This window comes from Coregonus lavaretus, assembly GCF_964263955.1.
Source record: "Coregonus lavaretus genome assembly, chromosome: 3".
In the NCBI taxonomy this organism is placed as follows: Eukaryota; Metazoa; Chordata; class Actinopteri; order Salmoniformes; family Salmonidae; genus Coregonus; species Coregonus lavaretus.
This window is the reverse complement of record NC_139990.1, coordinates 66,491,761-66,517,920: the sequence shown is the minus strand read 5'-3', so window position 1 is coordinate 66,517,920 and position 26,160 is coordinate 66,491,761. Positions and strand designations below refer to the sequence as shown.

The 26,160-nt window shown below is 47.2% G+C and overlaps 1 pseudogene across 1 annotated transcript; it reads right to left on the bottom strand.

The window, feature by feature from the left end:
• Positions 1–4,210: 4,210 nt before the first annotated feature.
• LOC311108514 (sialic acid-binding Ig-like lectin 5) lies at positions 4,211–22,638 on the bottom strand (annotated as a pseudogene). The gene is made up of 7 exons: positions 22,236–22,638; positions 6,101–6,421; positions 5,746–6,009; positions 5,370–5,642; positions 5,066–5,192; positions 4,765–4,846; positions 4,211–4,639 (listed from the first exon to the last, which is right to left on the bottom strand). The product of its transcript is annotated as a sialic acid-binding Ig-like lectin 5 (transcript).
• Between the last annotated feature and the right edge of the window lie 3,522 nt (positions 22,639–26,160).

Here is a 26,160-nt window from a genome sequence, read left to right as displayed (position 1 = left end):
CAGGGGCGGAGTTTAGGTGGCGCGCCAGACCGTTGTGAAAGCACGGCTCCTAAACCGGCCTCTGACGCGTCCACCTCTACCTGGAACGGCAAAGAGGGATCCGGATGCGCCAGCACCGGGGCCGAGGTAAACAGGTCCTTCAGCCTCCCAAACGCCCTGTCCGCCTCGGCCGACCACTGCAGACGCACCGGACCCCCCTTCAACAGAGACGTGATGGGAGCTGCCACCTGTCCAAAACCCCGGATAAACCTCCTGTAGTAATTTGCAAACCCCAAAAACTGCTGCACCTCTTTCACAGTGGTTGGTGTTTGCCAATTACGCACGGCCGACACCCGGTCTACCTCCATCTTCACCCCTGACGCAGACAACTGATAACCCAAAAAGGAGACCGACTCCTGGAAAAACAGACACTTCTCTGCCTTCACATACAGGTCGTGCTCCACCAGCCTCCGCAACACTCTACGCACCAGGGCCACATGCTCGACACGGGTAGGCGAGTACACGAGAATGTCATCAATGTACACAACAACCCCCTGCCCCTGCATGTCCCTGAAGATCTCATCCACGAATGATTGGAAAACTGACGGAGCGTTCATCAACCCGTATGGCATGACCAGATACTCGTAATGGCCCGAGGTGGTACTAAAGGCTGTCTTCCATTCATCACCCTCCCTGATGCGCACCAAGTTGTACGCGCTCCTGAGATCTAATTTCGTGAAGAAACGCGCCCCATGCAACGACTCAGTCATGGTCGCAATCAGCGGGAGTGGATAACTGTACTTCACCGTAATCTGATTGAGACCACGGTAATCGATGCACGGGCGCAAACCACCATCCTTTTTCTTCACAAAAAAGAAACTCGAGGACGCAGGGGAAGTGGAAGGCCGTATGTATCCTTGTCTCAGAGATTCGTCTATGTAAATCTCCATAGCTTTCTTCTCTTCCTGAGACAGAGGATACACATGGCTCCGTGGGAGCGCAGCTCCTGCCTGGAGGTCTATCGCACAATCTCCCTGCCTATGGGGTGGCAACCGCGTCGCCCTCGCCTTACTAAACGCAATAGCCAAATCCCCATACTCAGGGGGAACGTGCAATGCGGGCACCTGGTTTGGACTCTCCACCGAGGTAGCCCCTACGGAAACGCCCAAACATCTACCCACACACTGAGCAGACCACTCCATCAGAGCCCTCTCCTGCCACGAAATAGCTGGGTTATGGGTACTCAACCAGGGCATGCCCAGCACCACCGGATACGCAGGAGAGTCAATCAGGAACAGCTGAATCATCTCCTGATGATCCCCCTGCGCACACATCCGAAGTGGCGCCGTGACCTCCCTGATTAAGCCCGTACCCAACGGACGGCTATCTAGGGCATGAACGGGGAAAGGAACATCAACAGGAATAAGGGGAATCCCTAACGCTAAACAAAACTTCTTATCAATAAAATTCCCAGCCGCGCCTGAATCTACCAGCGCCTTATGCTGGGAATGAGGTGCTACCTGTGGAAAACGCACAGGCATACAAAAATGGGCAACAGTGAGCTCTGGGTGAGTGGGGCGCCTACTCACCTGGAGGGAATCCCCAGTGCGGAACCTGTCGTCATCTCCCCTAGGAGGCCATCCCCAGCACCTAGCCGCGGTGTGTCCTCCCCGACCACAGTTGGTGCAGTGGATGGACCCCCTAGCCTGCCGACTCCTCCTCTCTCTAGCGCCAGCGCCCCCGAGCTCCATGGGACACGGCTCGGAGGCGCTGGAGGGTGAAATGGACGGACCCTCCGCAGGACGTCCGCGGGTAGCCAGTAGGTTATCCAGCCTGATGGACATGTCGACCAGCTGGTCGAAAGAGAGGCTGGTGTCCCTACAAGCCAGCTCCCGACGGACGTCCTCTCGTAGGCTACATCTGTATAGATCGACGAGGGCCCGATCATTCCACCCTGCATCTGCCGCTAGAGTACGGAATTCGAGAGCGAATTCCTGGGCACTCCTCCTCCCCTGTCGGAGGAAGACCAGATGCTCCCCCGCCGCTTTCCCCTCCGGGGGATGGTCAAACACCGCCCTGAAGCGGCGGGAGAACTCGTCGTAGGTAATAGTCGCGGCGTCGATCTTCCTCCACTCCGCGTTGGCCCATTCCAACGCCTTCCCGGCCAGGCAGGAGATCAGGGCGGACACGCTCTCATGCCCCGAAGGTGCCGGGTGCACGGTGGCCAGGTATAGCTCCACCTGGAGGAGGAATCCCTGACACCCAGCCGCGGTTCCGTCGTAGGCCCTCGGGAGAGAGAGTCGGACTCCTCGAGGTTCCGGCGCTGGAATGGGCGGACTGGCCGATGGTGCTGGCAGGGAGGGAGGCGGTGGAGGCGTACCCCAGCCTCGGAGGGTGGTGATCACCTCCTGCAGGGCGGTCCCCATCTGCAGGATCTGGTCCTGTTGTTCCCGAACCTGGGCCTCCAGTCTCGTCTGTCCTGCTTCGGCTCCTGCTGATTCCATGGTAGGTGTGTAATTCTGTCAGGGCGTGCTGTAGGTGTAGTGGTGGAATCAAACGCAGGACTCAGAACGATAATCCAAAGACTTGTATTAAAGCCAAAACCAAGGCAAAAGGACAACTGGCCCGAAGGCGAAAATACGCACGAAGGCGAAATAGTAACAGCGCACAAACAGGTGCGAAAATACTCCAGCGCAGTGGAGAGAAGCTCAACCGAGCGAAACACACGACTGACGAAAATCAATTACACACAACACTAGACAAACACAACGAGAAACTTATAGGACACTAATTACGCCCAAAATAGAAACAGGTGTGAAAACAAACAGACAAAAGCAAACGAACATGAAACATACAACGGTGGCAGCTAGAATTCCGGAGACGACGAACGCCGAAGCCTGCCCGAACAAGGGAGAGAGGCAGCCTCGGCCGAAACCGTGACAGACATGATGTCCCAGATGTGCTCAATTGGATTCAGGTCTGGGGAACGGGCGGGCCAGTCCATAGCATCAATGCCTTCCTCTTGCAGGAACTGCTGACACACTCCAGCCACATGAGGTCTAGCATTGTCTTGCATTAGGAGGAACCCAGGGCCAACCGCACCAGCATATGGTCTCACAAGGGGTCTGAGGATCTCATCTCGGTACCTAATGGCAGTCAGGCTACCTCTAGCGAGCACATGGAGGGCTGTGCGGCCCCCCAAAGAAATGCCACCCCACACCATGACTGACCCACCGCCAAACCGGTCATGCTGGAGGATGTTGCAGGCAGCAGAACGTTCTCCACGGCGTCTCCAGACTCTGTCACATGTGCTCAGTGTGAACCTGCTTTCATCTGTGAAGAGCACAGGGCGCCAGTGGCGAATTTGCCAATCTTGGTGTTCTCTGGCAAATGCCAAACGTCCTGCACGGTGTTGGGCTGTAAGCACAACCCCCACCTGTGGATGTCGGGCCCTCATACCACCCTCATGGAGTCTGTTTCTGACCGTTTGAGCAGACACATGCACATTTGTGGCCAGCTGGAGGTCATTTTGCAGGGCTCTGGCAGTGCTTCACCTGCTCCTCCTTGCACAAAGGCGGAGGTAGCAGTCCTGCTGCTGGGTTGTTGCCCTCCTACGGCCTCCTCCACATCTCCTGATGTACTGGCCTGTCTCCTGGTAGCGCCTCCATGCTCTGGACACTACGCTGACAGACACAGCAAACCTTCTTGCCACAGCTCGCATTGATGTGCCATCCTGGATGAGCTGCACTACCTGAGCCACTTGTGTGGGTTGTAGACCCCGTCTCATGCTACCACTAGAGTGAAAGCACCGCCAGCATTCAAAAGTGACCAAAACATCAGCCAGGAAGCATAGGAACTGAGAAGTTGTCTGTGGTCACCACCTGCAAAACCAGTCCTTTATTGGGGGTATCTTGCTAATTGCCTATAATTTCCACCTGTTGTCTATTCCATTTGCACAACAGCATGTGACATTTATTGTCAATCAGTGTTGCTTCCTAAGTGGACAGTTTGATTTCACAGAAGTGTGATTGACTTGGAGTTACATTGTGTTGTTTAAGTGTTCCCTTTATTTTTTTAAGCAGTGTATTAACTACAGTAGTTTCAGTTAAACAAAGTCTCTGTATCATCATAAAACATTCAATCTGGAATATGAGAAAACACCACATGGCTGTATAATAGAAGCCATAGTACTGTATGCTATCCCCCATTTTTTCTAGCCAAAATTGCTGTGTCACTCTCCACACATAATAGCCTTGACGTTGGAGTTAAGCAATGTATCCTCATCTGTCTCTGCTGCTGGCTTACCGTCCTCTTGCTACTCATCCTTCCCCATCATCTCCTCCCCTTCTATCTCCTCCTCCTCCTCCTTCTCCATCACTCCACTCCCCTCTCCACCATCTTCTTGCCCCTCATTGTTCTTCTCTCGTTTGATTTCGGCGTACTCTGACTCTGTTGTGGTGGTCTTCTTCTCTGCCTCCTCAGGAGAATTTTTCTTCAGTAGGGAGTAGTTGATACTGGCGTAGTCCACTTCATTTGGTTCTTCCCTTGTGGCAGATTTTCCCACGGCTCCACTGGTGTGGGGCCATCCATTTTCAGCTCCCTCCCTCAGCTCCACCTGCAGAGAGGTCTGTTCGCCCCACACAGCTTGTCCTGCATCCGTCTATGGAGTCTTTTGTTAGCTTGGTGGTCCCAGATCTGTTTATACTGTCTTATCAACTCCTATTGGCATGTCAATGCTAACTGAATGTTGGTAAAGCTGAATAAAGAAAGAAACTGGTACTGCACCTGTTGGTCTTCACATGCCACCATCTTCAGGTTCATGAAAGGGCTTTTGGAATCGGAGTCCTTTGGGATCCTCTCTTTGCGTCTACGGAAAATATTACAAATGAAATGTCTCAATAACTGTATTTTGGAGGGGTTAGCAAGCACTTCCATTACAATATGGTGTAAGGCATTAGTACATTTTGACAATAAATCTGAAGTTATTGATAATAAATAGAAATACATCAGTAAGACAATCTACAATTGATTTTTTACAACATATTCAGTTAACACTAACTGTACTTCAGTAATAGAATGCATGTACTTTTTACATCTCCCTGTCAAACACAGGAAGATACAACAGATGGTGGCTGAGAGGGCTGCACCAATCACAAATGCAGTAATCAGTGGTGGGTCCGACAGCATAGCCAGGATGTCTTTAGAAACTTTCTCTATAAAGAGAACAATACATGTATGCTTTTAGAAGTGGCTCACAGTACTTTGTATCCTCTGAAGAAAACAAACATATTTTCTCAATCAAAGCATGTAAATCCTCTATGTTGCATTCATATTGGGTGGGACTGGGAAGCTGTGGCTCTCTAACAATGTATCTTAACTTATATCTTTACCTCCTTGCTTTTCTTTTTGGGTGACTTGCAGCTTCTCTCTCACTCTGCCCACTTCATTTCTGCTGACACACTCCACAGTGGTGTTGGTGTGGTTTCTGACAGGCATGCTGATGGTGCTGTTCACTAAGAACATCAACACTGATGTAGTAAAACTGTACTCATCGATGTCAAGCCATCTTATGAGGGGTAAGGGAACTCCCTGAGTGACACACACACAGGTCATGACCTCTGCCTGGACCACACACCCAGAGCCAGCAAGAATCACGGGACGGTCTGGTGAAAGACAGAGAGGGAAGATAAATCATAGGCAATTTAAAGGTAACAACATGTCGCAAGCCATTTTCAATCAAGTCTGTACAGTGCTGTTTGTACTCACACATCACAGTGACAACAGTGGAAGCTGTCAGAGTCCTGTTGTGGTGTTGAGCTGTACACACATACTCCCCAGCATGCTCTCTTGTCATGTTAGAGATGGTGAGAGTGGCCAGTCCAGAGCTATTCTGTTCCAAAGCGGTTGTCCCATTCTTACTCCAGGTGATGTTAGATGATGATGGTGGTTAGCTGTCAACACTACCGGTCAGATTCAGGGTATCACCCTCTCTCACTTTGTTACTACCAAAGATCTTGGGTTCCTTCACATCTAGAAAACAAAGAACAGTGCATACAGATTACGTTCATAAAATAGAACTGTTAAAGCACAACGTGAAGGTCAGATAACGAACAGTACTTACATGTCACATTCAATTTCAGTGTCTTCTTAGTGGTGACGCTGCCATTGAATGTCACCAGACATGTGATCTTGGTGCTGTGATGCTTAGTTGAGGGGGTAAAGGTCAAATCTGAGAAGTGGGTTCTTGTGATGCTGGTCAGGTCCTCTTTCTCCTGTATGGTGCTGTTGTCTCGGAGCTCAGTGATGTTGTCCCCTGTCCCTCTCCATGTCCATGTGATGTTAGGAGGAGTTCCAGAGCAGATCCCCGGGGCGGTGCAGGTCAGAGTGGCTGGTTCTCCCTCTGTCAGAGGAGGAGTCAACACTGAGGGCTTCTGGGTCAGAACTGGACACAGGAAATACAAAACACAGAAGTGAGTTTTACATCTGTGTACCAGACGTCAGAGAAACATAATCAGACACAGTGTGACAGCATCATGTCTATGCTACCCCTGTAAAAAGTGTCTTACTGCTACAAATAATGCCAAAAAAGGTCCACCAATGTTTAGAAAAAATCAGACTTTGGAAAGGGAGAATTGGGAAGGTGTCAAGCGACGTGTATGCGGTAGGCGAAGTCAAAAGCAGGACACTGAGCTACTGGCAACGTACTTTACTGAACAAAGTAATCAGAGTACAAAACAAACCTCCTAACAGGGAGGAACAATAACCCGCACACAATAGCAACTGCCGAAATGACAAAAAAACTATCACACACAATACACAAGTGGGCTCAATGGACCTCTCCTCTGTGTCATATAGTCGGGACAGGGCGTCTGCCTTAGCGTTCTGGGACCCTGGTCTATAGGTGAGCGTAAATACAAATCGGGTGAAAAACATAGCCCACCTTGCCTGGCGAGGGTTCAGCCTCCTCGCCGCCCGGATGTACTCCAGGTTACGATGGTCAGTCAAAATGAGAAAAGGGTGTTTAGCCCCCTCAAGCCAATGCCTCCACACCTTCAGGGCTTGAACCACAGCTAACAGCTCCCTGTCCCCCACATCATAATTGCGCTCCGCTGGACTGAGCTTCTTACAAAAAGAAAGCACAGCGGCGGAGTTTAGGTGGCGTACCCGAGCACTGAGACAGTACAGCACCGATCCCAGCCTCGGACGCATCCACTTCAACTTGGAATGCCAAAGAGGGATCCGGATGTGCCAGCACTGGAGCCGAGGTAAACAGGTCCTTCAGATGCCTAAAAGCCCTGTCCGCCTCAGCCGACCACTGCAGACGCACCGGACCCCCCTTTAGCAGGGAGGTAATGGGAGCTGCTACCTGCCCAAAGCCCTGGATAAACCTCCGGTAGTAATTGGCAAAACCCAAGAACCGCTGCACCTCCTTCACCGTGGTGGGAGTCTGCCAATTGCGCACGGCTGAAACGCGGTCAATTTCCATCTCCACCCCTGACGCGGACAACCGGTGTCCCAGGAAGGAGATGGACTCCTGGAAGAACAGACATTTCTCCGCCTTCACATACAGGTCATGCTCCAACAGTCTACCAAGCACCAGACGAACCAGGGACACATGCTCGGCTCATGTAGCGGAGTATATTAGAATGTCATCAATATACACCACTACACCCTGTCCATGCAAGTCCCGGAAAATCTCATCCACAAACGATTGGAAGACTGAAGGAGCATTCATTAACCCGTATGGCATGACGAGGTACTCATAGTGACCCGAGGTGGTACTAAATGCTGTCTTCCACTCATCACCCTCCCTAATGCGCACCAGGTTGTACGCGCTCCTGAGATCCAATTTTGTGAAGAATCGCGCCCCGTGTAATGACTACGTCATACTAGCAATCAGAGGAAGAGGATGGCTGTATTTGATTGTGATCTGATTGAGACCACGGTAGTCAATACACGGGCGTAAACCCCCATCCTTCTTCTTCACAAAAAATAAACTCGATGACGCAGGGGAAGTGGACGGCCGTATGTATCCCTGTCTCAGAGATTCGGTGACATATGTCTCCATAGCCGCCGTCTCCTCCTGAGACAGAGGATACACATGACTTCGGGGAAGCGCAGCGCCTACTTGGAGGTTTATCGCACAATCCCCCTGTCGATGGGGTGGTAATTGAGTCGCCTTCTTTTTACAGAAGGCGAGAGCCAAATCGGCATATTCAGGTGGAATGTGCATGGTGGGAACTTGGTTCGGACTTTCCACCGTCGTTGCCCCTACGGAAACACCTACACACCTCCCGAAACACTGATCAGACCATCCCTTGAGAGCCCTCTGTTGCCATGAAATGTTGGTGTCATGAGAAGTTAACCAGGGAAGCTCCAACACCACGGGAAACGCAGGAGAATCAATCAAATACAAACAAATTATCTCCTCATGGCCATCCTGAGAGGCGCTGTGACCTCCCTAATCAACCCTGACCCCAAAGTGCGGCTATCTAGGGCATGGATAGGGAAGGGCACATCAACTGGAACAATAGGAATCCCTAACTTATAGGTAAACTGGCGATCGATAAAATTCCCAGCTGCGCCTGAATCTACTAGCGCCTTATGCTGGGAATGAGGAAAAACCTCGGGAAAAACACAACTTTAATACACATATGTGCAACAGGGAGCTCTGGGTGAGTTGGGTGCCTACTCACCTGGAATGACTCATCAGTGCGCTGCCTACTGCCTCGATTCCTAGGAGACCCTTCCCAGCACCGACCAGCAGTGTGTCCTCTGCGGCCACAGTTGGTGCAGGGGACGGCCCCTCTCCTGGTCTCCCTAGTACCAGCACCTCCGAGCTCCATAGGGGTCGGCTCGGAAGTGCTGGGGGATGGAATGGACGGCCCCGAATCCAGACGTCCGCGAGTAGCCAACAGGGTATCCAGGTGAATCGACATGTCCACCAGTTGGTCGAAGCGTAGGTTGGTGTCCCTGCTGGCCAATTCCCGACGCACATCCTCCCGCAGGCTACATCAGTAGTGCTCGATGAGGGCCCTCTCATTCCATCCCGCGTTGGCAGCCAGCATCCGGAAGTCCAGTGCGAACTCCTGCGCGCTCCTCCTCCCCTGTCTGAGGTGGAATAGACGCTCACCCGCCGCTTTACCCTCTGGTGGATGATCGAATACTGCCCTGAAGCGGCGGGTGAACTCCGCATAGTTGACAGTAGCGGCGTCTATTCCCCCCCACTCGGCGTTGGCCCACTCCAGCGCCTTTCCGGACAGACAGGAGATGAGGGCGGACACGCTCTCGTATCCCGAGGGCACCGGGTGGATGGTTGTCAGGTAGAGTTCGACCTGGAGCAGGAAACCCTGACACCCGGCAGCTGTGCCATCATAAGCCCTCGGGAGCGAGAGCCGAATCCCACTGGACCCTGGAGGTGAAGCGATGGGCATCGCTGATGGTGGTGGTATAGTCGGAGGAGGTGTAGGCAAACCTCCTCTTTCCCATCGCTCCATGGTGCTCACCACCCGTTCCATGGCGGTGCCGAGAGCCTGGATCATGCTGGAACCGCCGCTCCCGCTGACTCCATGGAAGGTGTGTGATTCTGTCAAGCGACGTGTATGTGGTAGGCGAAGTCAAAAGCAGGACACTGAGCTACTGGCAACGTACTTTACTGAACAAAGTAATCAGAGTACAAAACAAACCTCCTAACAGGGAGGAACAATAACCCGCACACAATAGCAACTGCCGAAATGACGAAAAAACTATCACACACAATACACAATGAGAGACAGAGGGTTATAAAGGGAATACAATACAACATAATTGGGAACAGGTGTAAGTGCTCAGCATATGTGGGAACTCCTTCAAGACTGTTGGAAAAACATTCCAGGTGAAGCTGGTTGAGAGAATGCCAAGAGTATTTAAAGCTGTCATCAAGGCAAAGGGTGGCTATTTGAAGAATCTCAAATATAATATATATTTTGATTTCTTTAACACTTTTTTGGTTACTACATGATTCCATAAGTGTTATTTCATAGTTTTGATGTCTTCACTATTATTCTACCAAGTAGAAAATAGTAAAAATAAAGAAAAACCCTTGAATGAGTAGGTGTGTCCAAACTTTTGACTGGTGCTGTAAGTATTCAGATCCTTTACTCAGTACTTTGTTGAAGAACCTTTGGCAGCGATTACAGCCTCAAGTCGTCTTGGGTATGATGCTACAAGCTTGGCACACCTGTATTTGGGGAGTTTCTTTCATTCTTCTATGCAGATCCACACAAGCTCTGTCAGGTTGGATGGGGAGCGTCGCTGCACAGCTATTTTCAGGTCTCTCCAGAGATGTTCGATCGGGTTCAAGTCTGTACTCTGGCTGGGCCACTCAAGGACATTCAGAGACTTGTCAAATAAAATCAAACCAAATACATTTGTATTTGTCACATGCGCCGAATACAACAGGTGTAGACCTTACAGTGAAATCCGTACTTACAAGCCCTTAACCAACAATGCAGTTTTAAGAAAAATAAGTGTTAAGTAAAAATAGATAATTAAAAAATACAATTAAAAAATAATTAAAGAGCAGCAGTAAAATAACAGTAGCCAGGCTATATACAGGGGGTACTGGTACAGAGTAAATGTGCGGGGGGCAAAGATTAGTCGATGTAATTGAGGTAATATGTACATGTAGGTAGAGTTAAAGTGACTATGCATAAATAATAAACAGAGAGTAGCTGCAGCGTAAAAGAGGGGGTGGGATGGAACAATGCAAATAGTCCGGGTAGCCATTTGTTTTGCTGTTCAGGAGTCTGATGGCTTAGGGGTAGAAGCTGTTAAGAAGCCTTTTGGACCTACACTTGGCGCTCCGGTACCGCTTGCCGTGCTGCAGCAGAGGGAACAGTCTATGACTAGGATGGCTGGAGTCTTTGACAATTTCTAGGGCTTTCCTCTGACACTGCCTTTTGTAGAGGTCCTGGATGGTCAGAAGATTGGCCCCAGTGATGTACTGGGCCGTACGCACTACCCTCTGTAGTGCCTTGCGGTCGGAGGCCGAGCAGTTGCCATACCAGGCAGTGATTCAACCAGTCAGGATGCTCTCGATGGTGCAGCTGTATAACTTTTTGAGGATCTGAGGACCCATGCCAAATCTTTTCAGTCTCCCGAGGGGGAATAGGCTTTGTCGTGCCCTCTTCATGACTGTCTTGGTGTGTTGGGACCATGAGAGTTTGTTGGTGATGTGGACACCAAGTAACTTGAAGCTCTCAACCTGCTCCACTACAGCCCCGTCCATGAGAATGGAGGGCGTGCTCGGTCCTCTTTTTCCTGTAGGCCACAATCATCCCCTTTGTCTTGATCACGTTGAGGGAGAGGTTGTTATCCTGACCAGGTCTCTGAGCTCCTTCCTATAGGCTGTCTCATCGTTGTCGGTGATTAGGCCTACCACTGTTGTGTCGTCGGCAAACTTAATGATGGTGTTGAACGCTGAGCTGTAGTCAATGAAAAGCATTCTCACGTAGGTGTTCCTTTTGTCCAGGTGGGAAAGGGCAGCGTGGAGTGCAATAGAGATTGCATCATCTGTGGATCTGTTTGGGCGGTATGCAAATGGAGTTGGTCTAGGGTTTCTGGGATAATGGCGTTGATGTGAGCCAAGACCAGCCTTTCAAAGCACTCCATGGCTACAGACGTGAGTGCTATGGGTCGGTAGTCATTTAGGCAGGTTACGTTAGTGTTCTTGGGTGCAGGGACTATGCTGGTCTGCTTGAAACATGTTGGTATTACAGACTCAGTCAGGGATAGTTTGAAAATGTCAGTGAAGACACTTGCCAGTTGGTCAGCGCATGCTCAGAGTACACATCCTGGTAATCCGTCTGACCCTGCGGCCTTGTGATTGTTAACCTGTTTAAAGGTCTTACTCACATTGGCTACAGAGAGCATGATCACAGAGTCATCCGGAACAGCTGATGTTCTCATGTATGCTTCAATATTGCTTGCCTCGAAACGAGCATGGAAGTAATTTAGCTCATCTGGTAGGCTTGTGTCACTGGGCAGCTCGCAGCTGTGCTTCCCTTTGTAGTCTGTAATAGTTTGCGAGCCCTGCCACATCCGACGACCATTGGAGCAGGTGTAGTACGATTCAATCTTAGTCCTGTATTGACGCGCTGCCTGTTTGATGGTTCGTCCGAGGGCATAGCGGGATTTCTTGTAAGTGTCCGGGTTAGAGTCCCTCTTCTTGAAAGCGGCAGCTCTACCCTTTAGCTCAGTGCGGATGTTGCCTGTAATCCATGGCTTCTGGTTGGGGTATGTATGTACGGTCACTGTGGGGACGACGTCATCGATGCACTTATTGATGAAGCCAGTGACTGATGTGGTGTACTCCGACGATGCCATCGGAACAATACCTGAACACATTCCAGTCTGTGCTAGCAAAACAGTCCTGTAGCTAAGCATCTGCGTCATCTGACCACTGCTTTATTGACCGAGTCACTGGTGCTTCCTGCTTTCGTTTTTGCTTGTAAACAGGAATCAGGAGGATAGAATTATGGTCAGATTTGCCAAATGGAGGGCGAGGGAGAGCTTTGTACGCGTCTGTGTATAGAGTTTTTTTCTGCCTTCTGTTTGCACATTTAACATGCTGGTAGAAATTAGGTAAAACAGATTTACATTTTCCTGCATTAAAGTCCCCGGCCACTAGGAGCACCGCCTCTGGATGAGCGTTTTCCTGTTTGCTTATGACCTTATACAGCTCATTGAGTGCGGTCTTAGTGCCAGCATCGGTTTGTGGTGGGAAATAGACAGCTATGAAAAATATTGATGAAAACACTCTTGGTAAATAGTGTGGTCTACAGCTTATCATGAGATTCCCTACCTCATTTTAACTATAAAAGGCCAGCAAATTGATAAGGTCACCTCCTATAAGTATCTTGGGATTTAGTTTGATGAAAAGCTGAATTTTAAACAGCACATTGATAACTTGACCAAGAAACTGAAGTTGAAATTGAGTTTTTATTTTAGGAACAAATCTTGCTTTTCAAAGTTTTTCAGAAAGGATCTTGTTCAAAGCACTTTTTTATCAGTGCTGGATTATGGTGGTATTGTCTATATGCAGGCCTCAGCAAGTACCTTAAAAACTCTGGACACAGTGTATCATTTACATTTTAGTCATTTAGCAGACGCTCTTATCCAGAGCGACTTACAGTTAGTGAATACATTTTTTTTATTTTTTTATACTGGCCCCCCGTGGGAATCAAACCCACAACCCTGGCGTTGCAAACGCCATGCTCTATCAACTGAGCTATATCCCTGCCGGCCATTCCCTCCCCTACCCTGGACGACGCTGGGCCAATTGTGCGCCACCCATGAGTCTCCCGGTAGCGGCCGGCTGCGACAGAGCCTGGATTCAAACCAGGATCTCTAGTGGCACAGTTAGCACTGCGATGCAGTGCCTTAGACCACTGCGCCACTTAAGATTTATTACAAATGCTAGATCACTCACCCGTCACTGTGATTCGTATGCCATGGTGCAATGGACCTCTCTCTCCACCAGGAGGCTAAAGCACTGGTACACTTTTGTGTACAAAGCATTGATAGGACAATTCCCTTTGTATCTCTGTTCCTTACTGACCAGATCAGTCACTCAATACAGTCTTCGTTCACAGTCGCTGCTGTCTTTGTCTGTTCCTAAGGCTAGAACTGAGATGGGGAAACAATATTTTCCCCATAATACAGCCCTCTAACCAATTGTACTATTATGTGTGTTTTTTTGCGTTATTTGTAATTTATTCTGTACATAATGTTTCTGCCACCGTCTCTTATGAACAAAAAGAGCTTCTGGATATCAGGACAGCGATTTCTCACCTCGTATTGGACAAAGATTTTTTCTTCAACGAGTCGGACGCAAAGGATATCCTACAGACTCCCGACAAGGCCCAAATCCCTGTCATTCGCATGAGAAAGTGACAGAGATATCGTGGACGTAGGTCGGGGTGCCTTGTAAGGATCCGACGGTAAGCGAGTAAACTGCCTCTTCCATCAATCCTATTAGCCAATGTTCAATCATTTGAAAACAAATTGGACGACCAACGATTAAGGTTATCCTACCAACGGAACATTAAAAACTGTAATATCTTATGTTTCACAGAGTCGTGGCTGAACGACAACATTGATAACATACAGCTGGCGGGATATACGCTACATCGTCAGGATAGAACGGGTGACTCCGGTAAGACAAGGGGTGGCGGTCTGTGTATATTTGTAAACAAAAGCTGGTGCATAAAATCTAACACTAAGGAGGTCTGAAGGTTTTGCTCGCCGGAGGTAGAGTATCTCATGATAAGCTGTAGACCACACTATTTACCAAAGTTTTCATCTATATTTTTCGTAGATGTCTACAGTGAGGGAAAAAAGTATTTGATCCCCTGCTGATTTTGTACGTTTGCCCACTGACAAAGACATGATCAGTCTATACTTTTAATGGTAGGTCTATTTGAACAGTGAGAGACAGAATAACAACAAGAAAATCCAGAAAAACGCATGTCAAAATTTTTATAAATTTATTTGCATTTTAATGAGGGAAATAAGTATTTGACCCCTCTGTAAAACATGACTTAGTACTTGGTGGCAAAACCCTTGTTGGCAATCACAGAGGTCAGTCGTTTCCTGTAGTTGGCCACCAGGTTTGCACACATCTCAGGAGGGATTTTGTTCCACACCTCTTTGCAGATCTTCTCCAAGTCATTTAGGTTTCGAGGCTGACGTTTGGCAACTCGAACCTTCAGCTCCCTCCACAGATTTTCTATGGGATTAAGGCTAGGCCACTCCAGGACCTTAATGTGCTTCTTCTTGAGCCACTCCTTTGTTGCCTTGGCCGTTTGTTTTGGGTCATTGTCATGCTGGAATACCCATCCACAACCCATTTTCAATGCCCTGGCTGAGGGAAGGAGGTTCTCACCCAATATTTGACGGTACATGGCCCCGTCCATCGTCCCTTTGATGCGGTGAAGTTGTCCTGTCCCCTTAGCAGAAAAACACCCCCAAATCATAATGTTTCCACCTCCATGTTTGACGTGGGGATGGTGTTCTTGGGGTCATAGGCAGCATTCCTCCTCCTCCAAACACGGCGTGTTGAGTTGATGCCAAAGAGCTCGATTTTGGTCTCATCTGACCACAACACTTTCACCCAGTTCTCCTCTGAATCATTCAGATGTTCATTGGCAAACTTCAGACGGCCCTGTATATGTGCTTTCTTGAGCAGGGGGACCTTGCGGGCGCTGCAGGATTTCAGTCCTTCACGGCGTAGTGTGTTACCAATTGTTTTCTTGGTGACTATGGTCCCAGCTGCCTTGAGATCATTGACAAGATCCTCCCATGTAGTTCTGGGTTGATTCCTCACCGTTCTCATGATCATTGCAACTCCACGAGGTGAGATCTTGCATGGAGCCCCAGGCCGAGGGAGATTGACAGTTATTTTGTGTTTCTTCCATTTGCGAATAAACGCACCAACTGTTGTCACCTTCTCACCAAGCTGCTTGTCGATGGTCTTGTAGCCCATTCCAGCCTTGTGTAGGTCTACAATCTTGTCCCTGACATCCTTGGAGAGCTCTTTGGTCTTGGCCATGGTAAAGAGTTTGGAATCGGATTGATTGATTGCTTCTGTGGACAGGTGTCTTTTATACAGGTAACAAGCTGAGATTAGGAGCACTCCCTTTAAGAGTGTGCTCCTAATCTCAGCTCGTTACCTGTATAAAAGACACCTGGGAGCCAGAAATCTTTCTGATTGAGAGGGGGTCAAATACTTATTTCCCTCATTAAAATGCAAATCAATTTATAAAAGTTTTTCTGGATTTTTTGTTATAATATTATAATATAATATATAATATAATAATAATATAATAATATAATAATAATATAATATGCCATTTAGCAGACGCTTTTATCCAAAGCGACTTACTTGTTGTTATTCTGTCTCTCACTGTTCAAATAAACCTACCATTGAAAGTATAGACTGATCATTTCTTTGTCAGTGGGCAAACGTACAAAATCAGCAGGGGATCAAATAATTTTTTCCCAAACTGTATCTACCACCATAAACCAATACTGGAACTAAGATTGCACTCAATGAGCTGTATAAGGCCATAAGTCAACAGGAAAACGCTCATCCAGAGTCAGCGCTCCTAGTGGCCGGGGACTTTAATGCAGAGAAACTTAAATCCGTTCTACCTAATTTCTACCAGCATGTTAAATGTGCAACCAGAGGAAAAATAACTCTAGACCACTTTTACTCCACACACAGAGACGCATAAAAAGCTCTCCCTCACCCTCCATTTGGCAAATCTGACCATAACTCTATCCTCCTGATTCCTGCTTATAAGCAAAAACGAAAGCAGGAAGCACCAGTGACTCGGTTAATAAAAAAGTGGTCAGATGACACAGATGCTAAGCTACAGGACTGTTTTGCTAGCACAGACTGGAATATGTTCCGGGATTCTTCAGATAGCATTGAGGAGTACACCACATCAGTCACTGGCTTCATCAATAAGTGCATCGATGACGTCGTCCCCACAGTGAACGTACGTACATACCCCAACCAGAAGCCATGGATTAGAGGCAACATCCGCACTGAGCTAAAGGGTAGAGCTGCCTCTTTCAAGGAGCGGGACTCTAACCCGGACGCTTATACGAAATCCCGCTATGCCCTCCGACGAACCATCAAACAGGCAAAGAGTCAATACAGGACTAAGATTGAATCGTACTACACCGGCTCTGACGCTCGTCGGATGTGGCAGGGCTTGAAAACGATTACAGACTACAAAGGGAAGCACAGCCGCGAGCTGCCCAGTGATACAAGCCTACCAGATGAGCTAAATCACTTCTATGCTCGCTTCGAGGCAAGCAACACTGAGACATGCATGAGAGCATTAGCTGTTCCGGATGACTATGTGATCATGCTCTCCGTAGCCGATGTGAGTAAGACTTTTAAGCAGGTAACAGATTACTTCGAGCATGTGCTGACCAACTGGCAAGTGTCTTCACTGACATTTTCAACATGTCCCTGACTGAGTCTGTAATACCAACATCTTTCAAGCAGACCACCATAGTCCCTGTGCCCAAGGACACTAAGATAACCTGCCTAAATGACTACTGACCCATAGCACTCATGTCTGTAGCCATGAAGTGCTTTGAAAGACTGGTCATGGCTCACATCAACACCATTATCCCAGAAATCCTAGACCCACTCTAATTTGCATACCGCCCCAACAGATCCACAGATGATGCAATTTCTATTGCATTCCACACTGCCCTTTCCCACCTGGACAAGAGGAACACCTACGTGAGAATGCTATTCATTGACTACAGCTCAGCGTTTAACACCATAGTGCCCTCAAAGCTCATCACTAAGCTAAGGATCCTGGGACTAAACACCTCCCTCTGCAACTGGATCCTGGACTTCCTGACGGGCCACCCCCAGGTGGTAAGGATAGGTAACAACATATCTGCCACGCTGATCCTCAACACGGGGGCCCGTCATGGGTGCGTGCTCAGTCCCCTCCTGTACTCTCTGTTCACCCATGACTGCATGGCAAGGCATGACTCCAACACCATCATTAAGTTTGCCGACGACACAACAGTGGTAGGCTTGATCAACGACAACGATGAGACAGCCTATAGGGAGGAGGTCGGAGACCTGGCCGTGTGGTGCCAGGATAACAACCTCTCCCTCATTGTGATCAAGACAAAGGAGATGATTGTGGACTACAGGAAAAAAAAAGGACTGAGCACGCCCCCATTCTCATCGACAGGGCTGTAGTGGAACAGGTGGGAGCTTCAAGTTCCTTGGTGTCCACATCACCAACAAACTATCATGGTCCAAACACACCAAGACAGTCATGAAGAGGACACGACAAAGCCTATTCCCCCTCAGGAGACTGAAAAGATTTGGGATGGGTCCTCAGATCCTCAAGAAGTTCTACAGCTGCACCATCGAGAGCATCCTGACTGGTTGCATCACCACCTGGTATGGCAACTGCTTGGCCTCCGACCGCAAGGCACTACAGAGGGTAGTGCGTACGGCCCAGTACATCACTGGGGCCAAGCTTCTGACCATCCAGGACCTCTACAAAAGGCAGTGTCAGAGGAAAGCCCTAGAAATTGTCAAAGACTCCAGCCATCCTAGTCATAGACTGTTCCCTCTGCTGCAGCACGGCAAGCGATACCAGAGCGCCAAGTGTAGGTCCAAAAGGCTTCTCAACAGCTTCTACCCCCAAGCCATAAGACTCCTGAACAGCTAATCATGGCTACCCAGACTATTTGCACTGCCCCCCACCCCATCCCCCTCCTTTACGCTGCTGCTACTCTGTTTATTATTTATGCATAGTCACTTTAACTCTACCCACATGTACATACCCTCAACTAGCCGGTGCCCCCGCACATTGACTCTGTACTGGTAGCCCCCTGTATATAGCCTGTTCTTTTACTTTACTGCTGCTCTTTTATTTTTTTTTAGTTAACACTTTTTAATTTTCTTTTTTTCTTTAAGAAAAACTGCATTGTTGGTTAAGGGCTTGTAAGCATTTCACTGTAATGTCTACACCTGTTGTATTCGGCGCATGTGGCAAATAACATTTGATTTGATTTGATTCATCCTGGAACATGCTTCAAAATACACTGCTCAAAAAAATAAAGGGAACACTTAAACAACACAATGTAACTCCAAGTCAATCACACTTCTGTGAAATCAAACTGTCCACTTAGGAAGCAACACTGATTGACAATACATTTCACATGCTGTTGTGCAAATGGAATAGACAACAGGTGGAAATTATAGGCAATTAGCAAGACACCCCCAATAAAGGACTGGTTTTGCAGGTGGTGACCACAGACCACTTCTCAGTTCCTATGCTTCCTGGCTGATGTTTTGGTCACTTTTGAATGCTGGCGGTGCTTTCACTCTAGTGGTAGCATGAGACGGAGTCTACAACCCACACAAGTGGCTCAGGTAGTGCAGCTCATCCAGGATGGCACAGCAATGCGAGCTGTGGCAAGAAGGTTTGCTGTGTCTGTCAGCGTAGTGTCCAGAGCATGGAGGCGCTACTAGGAGACAGGCCAGTACATCAGGAGACGTGGAGGAAGCCGTAGGAGGGCAACAACCCAGCAGAAGGACTGCTACCTCCGCCTTTGTGCAAGGAGGAGCAGGAGGAGCACTGCCAGAGCCCTGCAAAATGACCTCCAGCTGGCCACAAATGTGCATGTGTCTGCTCAAACGGTCAGAAACAGACTCCATGAGGGTGGTATGAGGGCCCGACATCCACAGGTGGGGGTTGAGCTTACAGCCCAACACCGTGCAGGACGTTTGGCATTTGCCAGAGAACACCAAGATTGGCAAATTCGCCACTGGCGCCCTGTGCTCTTCACAGATGAAAGCAGGTTCACACTGAGCACATGTGACAGAGTCTGGAGACGCCGTGGAGAACGTTCTGCTGCCTGCAACATCCTCCAGCATGACCGGTTTGGCGGTGGGTCAGTCATGGTGTGGGGTGGCATTTCTTTGGGGGGCCGCACAGCCCTCCATGTGCTCGCCAGAGGTAGCCTGACTGCCATTAGGTACCGAGATGAGATCCTCAGACCCCTTGTGAGACCATATGCTGGTGCGGTTGGCCCTGGGTTCCTCCTAATGCAAGACAATGTTAGACCTCATGTGGCTGGAGTGTGTCAGCAGTTCCTGCAAGAGTAAGGCATTGATGCTATGGACTGGCCCGCCCGTTCCCCAGACCTGAATCCAATTGAGCACATCTGGGACATCATGTCTCGCTCCATCCACCAACGCCATGTTGCACCACAGACTGTCCAGGAGTTGGTGGATGCTTTAGTCCAGGTCTGGGTGGAGATCCCTCAGGAGACCATCCGCCACCTCATCAGGAGCATGCCTAGGTGTTGTAGGGAGGTCATACAGGCATGTGGAGGCCACACACACTACTGAGCCTCATTTTGACTTGTTTTAAGGACATTACATCAAAGTTGGATCAGCCTGTAGTGTGGTTTTCCACTTTAATTTTGAGGGTGACTCCTAATCCAGACCTCCATGGGTTGATACATTTGATTTCCATTGATCATTTTTGTGTGATTTTGTTGTCAGCACATTCAACTATGGAAAGAAAAAAGTATTTAAAAAGATTATTTCATTCATTCAGATCTAGGATGTGTTATTTTAGTGTTCCCTTTATTTTTTTGAGCAGTGTATATTAAAGTTAGGGGAGTTAGTGTCCTTGCCATTTTTTAAGAATCTGATCGACAACACTGTTTGTGATAGCTGCAGTTGTTTCTAATCTTCAATTGTATCTGTAACTTGTGACACTTTGTCTTTTGTGTGTATTTTGTATTTTTCTGTAATTTTTGATGTACACGCTGCTAGTTCCCTGTTTTTCCTTCTTGCCAGGTCGCCCTCGCAAAATAGGTTTTTAACCTCAATGGGTCTTACCTGGTTAAAAAAAGGTTAAATAAAAATAAAATATATATACACAGACCGCCAGCCCTTGTCTTACCGGAGGCAGCTGTTCTATCTTGCCAATACAGCGTATATCCCGCCAGCTGTATGTTATCCATGTCGTCATTCAGCCACGGCTCGGTGAAACATAAGATATTACAATTTTTTAATGTCCCGTTGGTAGGATATCCGTGATCGTTGTTCGTCTATTTTGTTATCCAACGATTGTAAGTTGGCTAATTGGACTGACGGTAGAGGCAGATTACCCACTCGCCATCGGATCCTTACAAGGCACCCCGACCTACGTCCTCGATATCTCTGTCTCTTTCTCATGCGAATGACGGGGATCTGGGCCTTGTCGTGTGTGTGAAGAAAATCCTTTGCGTCCGACTCGTTAAATATTTTTTTTCCGTCCAGTACGAGGTGAGTAATCGCTGTCTTGATATCCAGAAGCTCTTTTCGGTCATAAGAGACGGTGGCAGAAACATTATGTACAAAAGAAGTTACAAATAACGTGAAAAAACACACAAAATAGCAAAATTGGTTAGGCGCCTGTAAAACGGCAGCCATCTCCTCCGATGCCACTCCTGCGTTGTCTTGGCTGTGTGGTTAGGGTTGTTGTCCTGTTGGAAGGTGAACCTTCACCCCAGTTTGAGGTCCTGAGAGCTCTGGAGCAGGTTTTCATCAAGGATCTCTCTGTACTTTGCTCTGTTCATCTTTCCCTTCGATCCTGACTAGTCTCCCAGTCCCTGCCACTGAAAAACATCCCCACAGCATGATGCTGCCACCACTATGCTTCACCTCCTCCAGACGTGACACTTGGCATTCAAGCCAAAGAGATCAATCTGGTTTCATCAGACCAGAGAATCATGTTTCTCATGGTCTGAGAGTCTTTAGGTGCCTTTTGGCAAACTCCAAGTGGGCTGTCATGTGCATTTTACTGAGGAGTGGCTTCCATCTGGCCACTCTACCATAAATGCCTGATTGGTGGAGTGCTGCAGAGATGGTTGTCCTTCTGGAAGTTTCTCTCAAATCCACAGAGGAATTCTGGAGCTCTGTCAGTGACCATCGGGTTCTTGGTCACCTTCCTGACCAAGGCCCTTCTCCCCTGATTGCTCAGTTTGGCCGGGCGGCCAGCTCTAGGAAGAGTCTTGGTGGTTCCAAACTTATTCCATTTAAGAATGTTGGAGGCCACTGTGTTCTTGGGGACCTTCAATGCTGCAGACATTTTTTGGTACCCTTCCCCAGATCTGTGCCTCGACACAATCCTGTCTCGGAGCTCTACGGACAATTTCTTTGACCTCATGGCTTGGTTTTTGCTCTGACATGCACTGCCAACTGTGGGACCTTATATAGACAGGTGTGTGCCTTTCCAAATCATGTCCAATCAATTGAATTTACCACAGGTAGACTCCAATAAAGTTGTGGAAATATCTCAAGAATGATCAATGGAAACAGGATGCACCTGAGCTCAATTTCGAGTCTCATAGCAAATGGTCTGAATACTTATGTAAATAAGGTATTTCTGTTTTTTATTCTTAATACATTTGCAAACATTTCTAAAAACCAGTTTTCGCTTTGTCATTATGGGGTATTGTGTGTAGATTGATGAGGATTTTTTATTTATTGAATCCTTTTTAGAATAAGAATGTGATGTAACAAAATGTGGAAAAAGTTAATGGGTCTGAACACTTTCCGAATGCACTGTATGTAGCTGTATGTTACAGTCAGTGTACATATTTAACTACAGTAATTGTCATGTCAATGTAACTGACAGTAATAGTCATGCTGTACCTGTCACTACATGTGATTTTCATTTTCCGTGGGTATGTAAATTGTCCTTCTAACATTCTGAATTGATACATTCCAGTGTCCTTTTCTCTTATGTCATTGATGATCACACTACAGTTCCCCTTTGTCAGGTCTGTCTCCAGAAGAGACACTCTCTGTTTATAACCCTCCTGAGCCTCAGAGGGATCTTTGGAGTGGAAAATGATGTTTTTATGCTGATCACATTTGCCATTTGAGTGGCATTTGTACCATATTGCTGTGGTAGGCTTGACGTTAGCAGGGTGAGTGAAAGTACATGAAATAACAGCACATAGGCCAGTCTGTGCTGTTATTTTTTCTGGACTGAAGGTGATGCTGTATGTGTTTGCAGCTGCTGGAGGGGCCTTATCTAAGAGGGAAATTAATACAGTCATGAGTAATTCAGAAAGCACTTGGATACTACTTCACTTGTCCGTAACATTTTTGATGATACAGAATCAGTTGAGATTAAAATGGGTTACCACTACGACTACCACATCTATACAACTACAAATGATTTCAATATACAGTGGGGAAAAAAAGTATTTAGTCAGCCACCAATTGTGCAAGTTCTCCCACTTAAAAAGATGAGAGAGGCCTGTAATTTTCATCATAGGTACACGTCAATTATGACAGACAAAAAGAGAAAAAACTATCCAGAAAATCACATTGTAGGATTTTTAATGAATTTATTTGCAAATTATGGTGGAAAATAAGTATTTGGTCAATAACAAAAGTTTCTCAATACTTTGTTATATACCCTTTGTTGGCAAAGACACAGGTCAAATGTTTTTCCGTAAGTCTTCACAAGGTTTTCACACACTGTTGCTGGGATTTTGGCCCATTCCTCCATGCAGATCTCCTCTAGAGCAGTGATGTTTTGGGGCTGTCGCTGGGCAACACGGACTTTCAACTCCCTCCAAATATTTTCTATGGGGTTAAGATCTGGAGACTTGCTAGGCCACTCCAGGACCTTGAAATGCTTCTTACGAAGCCACTCCTTCGGTGCCCGGGCGGTGTGTTTGGGATCATTGTCATGCTGAAAGACCCAGCCACATTTCATCTTCAATGCCCTTGCTGATGGAAGGAGGTTTTCACTCCAAATCTCACGATACATGGCCCCATTCATTCTTTCCTTTACACGGATCAGTCGTCCTGGTCCCTTTGCAGAAAAACAGCCCCAAAGCATGATGTTTCCACCCCCATGCTTCACAGTAGGTATGGTGTTCTTTGGATGCAACTCAGCATTCTTTGTCCTCCAAACACGACGAGTTGAGTTTTTACCAAAAAGTTCTATTTTGGTTTCATCTGACCATATGACATTCTCCCAATCCTCTTCTGGATCATCCAAATGCACTCTAGCAAACTTCAGACGGGCCTGGACATGTACTGGCTTAAGCAGGGGGACACGTCTGGCACTGCAGGATTTGAGTCCCTGGTGGCGTAGTGTGTTACTGATGGTAGGCTTTGTTACTTTGGTCCCAGCTCTCTGCAGGTCATTCACTAGGTCCCCCCGTGTGGTTCTGGGATTTTTGCTCACCGTTCTTGTGATCATTTTGACCCCACGGGGTGAGATCTTGCGTGGAGCCCCAGTTCGAGGGAGATTATCAGTGGTCTTGTATGTCTTCCATTTCCTAATAATTGCTCCCACAGTTGATTTCTTCAAACCAAGCTGCTTACCTATTGCAGATTCAGTCTTCCCAGCCTGGTGCAGGTCTACAATTTTGTTTCTGGTGTCCTTTGACAGCTCTTTGGTCTTGGCCATAGTGGAGTTTGGAGTGTGACTGTTTGAGGTTGTGGACAGGTGTCTTTTATACTGATAACAAGTTCAAACAGGTGCCATTAATACAGGTAACGAGTGGAGGACAGAGGAGCCTCTTAAAGAAGAAGTTACAGGTCTGTGAGAGCCAGAAATCTTGCTTGTTTGTAGGTGACCAAATACTTATTTTCCACCATAAAATCCTACAATGTGATTTTCTTTTTTTTCCTCATTTTGTCTGTCATAGTTGACGTGTACCTATGATGAAAATTACAGGCCTCTCTCATCTTTTTAAGTGGGAGAACTTGCACAATTGGTGGCTGACTAAATACTTTTTTTCCCCCACTGTATTGTACACAGAGTGACTATGACAAACAAGCCGACTGTCTGGATGAGCGTTTCAGACAGAGGGATTACCCAGAGGAATGGCTGCATGTCGCAAGGGATTGTTATAAAAATATGACTCAGGATGACAGCCTCACGCCCAAACCACCCCGCCCTCCTGACCAACACGTCCAATGCTTCCCTCAGTACTCCCCACTTGGTAAACAGTTCGACCATATCATTATAAAAACACTGGCACATTGTGGTGTCAGAGACAACGATGCTGATCTATGCTGTGATGATAAGAATTCCACTGACGCTGTACTTTGATTATAAAGATTTATTGTATGAAAGATCACAGTATCAATTTACAGACATCTGCAGATATCTGGAGAACAACGGCCCAATCTGTTAATATGTTGTTTCCTTCCCGTCCTTTGTTCAAAACATGGTATTTATATCCTATGTAACATAATATGGCGTGATTTTAATAGACCAATCCCTGGCCTCTACATAGCAGACTCTCCTCTGTTTTAGGGGGCCCCTATAATAATGTTTTCCAGATGTTTCCGCAAGCAGAGCCAAGTTCCTCATAAACTGTTTAGATACTACAACATCTTGAGCACTGATCCACAACTGGAAAAGACGTTTAAAGAACCTACGCGGGTAGTCTTCAGACGCGCCCCCAACATTAGTCAAATGGTGGTAAGGTCTGATCTTCCACCGGTGCCATGTAGCACCTACCTAAACAATGTGCCGGACTGTAATTACAGATGTGGTCGATGTACTAAGTGTAACTTTACGAACAAATGCACAATGTTCAATCACTCTTATCACAGGCAAGGGGATCATTACATGTTCCACAAAAAATGTGATATACCTGATTTAAATGTATTTGTGGCCTATGCTATGTAGGAAAAACGAAACGAGCTCTGAAAACAAGAATAGCAGAACACAGGAGTAATATCAGGTACCTTGACCAGAGAAACCCTGTGGCTGCGCATTTCATGGAGGCTCGTCACAATATTAGCTCTGAGATACATTGGTATCAAACATGTTAAGACTCATAAGAGTGGGCGGATACTGATAATATATTATTGAGAAGAGGATTGTATTGGATTCACCGTTTGTGCACCATGTCTCCTAAAAGTCTGAACCAAGATTTTGATATCAGACCATTTCTTACATATGTCACTTTGATTTGTCTTGCCTTCCAGGTCTCATACTTGGTCATTTTGTACATATATATATTAGATTATGTAACTACTACATGTGCCCATCTCATTGACATCAAATTATTAGAGCTACACAAATTGTTTTGGAAATAGGTCACTGGAATTATATCTAACGCCACATCACCTCCTGCGTGTAATGGTCATACGGGCGGGTATTCCAACGGTTTCCAACAATCTTTTTTTTCTGTTGCCTAGGTTTTAACTTGAACCCATTTGTATGTACAGTGGGGAGAACAAGTATTTGATACACTGCCGATTTTGCAGGTTTTCCTACTTACAAAGCATGTAGAGGTCTGTAATTTTTATCATAGGTACACTTCAACTGTGAGAGACGGAATCTAAAACAAAAATCCAGAAAATCACATTGTATGATTTTTAAGTAATTAATTTGCATTTTATTGCATGACATAAGTATTTGATACATCAGAAAAGCAGAAATTAATATTTGGTACAGAAACCTTTATTTGCAATTACAGAGATCATATGTTTCCTGTAGGTCTTGACCAGGTTTGCACACACTGCAGCAGGGATTTTGGTCCACTCCTCCATACAGACCTTCTCCAGATCCTTCAGGTTTCGGGGCTGTCGCTGGGCAATAT